The sequence below is a fragment of the Chenopodium album genome, chromosome 18, assembly GCF_948465745.1.
Source record: "Chenopodium album chromosome 18, dcCheAlbu1.1, whole genome shotgun sequence".
In the NCBI taxonomy this organism is placed as follows: domain Eukaryota; kingdom Viridiplantae; phylum Streptophyta; class Magnoliopsida; order Caryophyllales; family Amaranthaceae; genus Chenopodium; species Chenopodium album.
This window is the reverse complement of record NC_137851.1, coordinates 30131968-30136479: the sequence shown is the minus strand read 5'-3', so window position 1 is coordinate 30136479 and position 4512 is coordinate 30131968.

The following is a 4512-nucleotide window of genomic DNA, read 5'->3' as shown; positions in this document are numbered from 1 at the left end:
CTCTAGCTTAGTCGGAATCGTCTCTGGATAGAATTGTTATTTTGGGGTGAATTCTACACCTTTTGCTCTTTAACTTTGGTGTCTTATTGTTGGTGGGTTGTGAATCCTTTGTAAATTAATTTGGGGTTCTTTTTCCCTTAATTTATCAAGAAGTTAGGGTGGACTCTTCAAACGGTCCTGAGGTTTTTATCCTTCACCTCGAAGGGGTTTTCCACATATAATTTGTGTGTGTTGTTTGTTATCATTTCATCCTATTATTGTTGATTTTTGCTACTACATTATTGCTGATTTGGTTGTGTGATTTGATTGTGTGAGAATTTAGGTTAATTGGATTGAGTTGTTGGTTGATTGTCTTGTGTGTGACATTACGAGTGTGGTAGTGGCACCCTTCAAATCCCTACAACTAGGTATTTAATATGTCACATTATGGAGTTTAGTAGTAAGAGTATGGACATTGGTTGCCCATTTTGGGTAAGGGTGGCAAACAGATCAGGTCGGGTCGGGTTTGTGTTCGGGTCAGCTGATTTCGGGTCACATGTCCCCCAACCCGAACCTGATCCATTTAAGTTTTCAGGTTGAAAACTCCAACCTGAACATGATATTTTCGGGTTTGGGTCAACCCGAAATTGACCTGTTTTGACCTGATTTTTTTGTTTGGGTTTAAATTGGGTTGCTTTGACCTGAATTGTCCTAATAATCTGGATTTTTTTAAAATAACCTGATTTTTTAAAATTCAAACAAGTGTATCTTCAACTTTTCAAGCAAAACAACACTTAAATCCTAACAAAAATAAAGAACATTGCCTAACAAGCCTAAGTATAAATTACAATCCAAAATAAGTCTTTAACGAATTACAAACCAGAATTACAAATAAGAATTACAAACTTTATTTAAAAAGAACAAGATCTAAAGAAACAACAAAATCTAATTCTACTACACACCGTATTTCAAAAGAAAAATCGTAAAAAATAACTAATTGAAATGTAATTATCTTGAACCGTGAAGAAGATTAAAGCTTGGAGGTCTGGTGAATGGGAAGTTGACAATTATTCAAGCAGATTGTTGAGAGTCGTTGACTGTTGAGAGTTGAAGAGAGAGAAAAAAAAAAAGTAAAGTGAAAGAGTGAATGAGGTAGCTGAGAAGAAAAATAGGGTTTTAACTTTTAACATCTGACATTTATATGTGCAATTGTGCTTGGGCCAATATTAATAATTTTTTATTTGGTCTTGACCTTTTTAGTGTTCAAATTATCAAATTGGTTCCGACTTGATTTTGACCCATTAACATTTTCGGGTTACATGGGTCATTTTCGGGTTGGAATTTTCAATCTTAACCTAACCCATTTAATTTTGGGTCGAAAATCTCAGCCCTAACCTGCTATTTTCAGATCGGGTTATCGGGTCGGGTCAGCTTTTGCCACCCCTAATTTTGGGTGGTTATGAAGAGAGAGAAAAATAAAAAAGCTTAAAATAATAACATGAAGTACTTTTTAGGGGAAATGGTCCATGACCAGGTCATGACCATGCCCACTTGAGAATTATGGGCATTGCATGTTATTGTGACACTTGTTCAATAGAGAGTGGTTGTTGAGAATTTTTTTTTATTTTAATGTTGAAGACTTCACGTGGGAATTGGAGGAGTGGAGAAAGGGAGGGCTTCCAAAGGGAGGTTTGTGATGTATTTGGTAATACATAACTGACAAGCTAAATTCGTATCACCTAATTAATTAAAAGTAATTCCTAAAACCACTAACTAAAATAGATTTGAAAGTAGGGTCGAATCCACAGGAAACAATGTTCTTTTATTCCTAATAAATTATTATAATCTAAATTATCAAGAAACAAGTAAGAATTGTGAGAATTATACTAGGATAATAATTAAACTAAGGGTATAATCAATAATAAAAAGCCTAGGGTCATAGGTTCACCAATAATTAATACTTCTGGATAAAACATAACAATCAATTATCAATGCATAAATTAACCAGATTATAAAGGGCTTTCGCTACGTATTATAATCATACAATTAATCTATCGGTATTAAATCACATCTCTCGAATCTTGACTTAACCATTTATAAATTAGTTCTACCTATTGAAACTAGGCCCTAATATTAATTCTCATCTCTTGAATCTCGAATCAATATTGCGTAACTAATACAATTAAACCAGCGCTAATCTAATTGCATAGCATTATAACAATCAATAGAAAATTAACCCAACACATTAACAATCAACAATAATAAATCATCCCTTCATATTACTTATGGATCCCCAAGAACCCTAGTATTTAACTACTCGTGTATAATTAAAACTAAACTAATCAAAACAATTAAATAAAGCATAATATAAAAACAATAGTTATAAAGCTAATAAAAAATCAATTAAAATAAGCATAAAATAAACATGAATGAAATAAAGACGATAAATTTACCCGTTCAAAAAAAAAAAAAAACAAAAAAAAAACGATGAATTTACTACCGAACTGACCAAAATCTGAACTTTGTGAAAATAATCCAATACTTGAAATAACAAAGCAATAATAAGATCTAAAACCGAAACTACGGAAAACTATAAACATAAAAGTCAACTAAACTAATAAATCAAGAAAACCCACTACTAAAACTAAGTGTACTGCAAAATCATGAAAAGCTGTCACTAAAAAACAAATCTAAGGAAAGCTTAATGATGAAAGACTACAACTACGTGCTATCTGATGAATAACGCCAGCGATTAAGGACTTCCTTATATTTATACAAGTCCCAACCGACTTAAATCTCCTTGCAACACAGTCACCCGATCGGGCCATTAGTCCGCCCGATCGAGCCCGTCAAAAATCACGCCCAGCTTGGGTTTTCTCATGGGATTCGGTCAGCAAGTTTGGCCCAATCCTTAACTTGTTTGGTTTGTATATTGTTTGTTAAACTTGGACTCCTTTACTAAAACCAAGCTTTTATTCATCGAATCAAATTCCTTTAACTCGATCTTAAGCTTTAAATATTCAGTCATAAAATACAATCAAACTGTAATATCTTTGTAGTGGTTCAATAACCTCAAGAATTATTATAAATCTGCAAATTCCTACAAAATAATAGCAACTCTACAAGAAAACGTATATTAGTAATAAAAATAGCTGCGCAGAGCTCAAATAAGCTTAAATATGACCGTGGGACGGAGAATAAAAATATACTTCCTCCATGTTTTTTAGTTGACACTGTTTGACTTTTACACTATTCATAAACTATACTTTGACTCGCTTTTGTTATTTATTGATATAATAAAATATAGTAATGTGGATCTTGTTTTAATCGTCTATTTGTATATTTTGTTAATATCCATTTTTTTTAAAAAAAAAAATTTTACAATGTTGATAATTGAAGTTATTAAGCGTTAAAAACATGCGTTGGCAAGCGTGATAATAGAAAGGTGTTAACTAAAAAAAATAGAGGAAGTATATAAAATGGACTCATCAATAATGAGGGGCATTTAAGACCGTTCGCAATCATTTTGAAGCTTCCACATGGGCACCCCCGTTCCTAGATATGTCAAATGAACTGTACTCCGTTATCTGAAAAAAAATTAATTCTTTTTTTTTTCTCTCTCTCTTTCATTCACTCTATCTTCTTTAGAAACTAAAGGATTTTAATTCCTCTCTCCTTATTTTCTGTGGCTCTCTTCTACAATTCCCTTCTTTTGTCTTTGGCGATCTTGCAAAAACTTTAATTTGTTACCCAAAATTTACGTTGCTGTCAAAGCATTTGAGAATTTTTTGAGCTCGTTTGATTGAGATGAATCGTTGATTAAAGTGGTGGTGAAGAAGAATAGGGTGAAGGACTGAAGGCCACGAGTGGATAAATCCTTCCATTCTGAACAAAGATTGTAATTGCAAATGATTTTACTTATAATTATTGTATGGGATGATATCTGGGCATGGCCGGATCACAAGAACATGCTGATATGTTACAGAAAGAGGACATGTCGGCCTGCCGCAATTTAACACGTGGCAACAGAAACTCGACACTTGGCACAAAAGGTTGTGCATGGGTGAAAGCCACCTGTCAAGGTAGATTACTATAAATAGGTAGGTAAGACCTCATTAATGGGGACAATTAATTACTCTCTCTCTAATCTCTCTCTACCTTCTCTCTCTTACTTATCTTCTCTTCTCAAACACTTTCTGACTTTATCATCGGAGTGGTTATCCCCGGATCACCCCGGGGTTAACTAACTTCTTCTCATTGTGTAGGTTCTCAGCTTGCCGATAGGGGTAACAGAATCTCAGGTCCGAGTTCCTGGAGGAGTTGGGATCAGACAGAAACAATTTGGCGCTAGAAGGAGGGGGGAGTTGATCACTTCTATCGCCTAAGAACCTCACACAAAATATATATACAACAACAATAATCATGGCCGGAAACAATTTTAACAACGGAATACCAGTAGGACAACCCCAGGTGGAGATAGTAGACGAAACCCATACCCTAGAGGATAATCAGTTCCATATGCCGATAACCCCC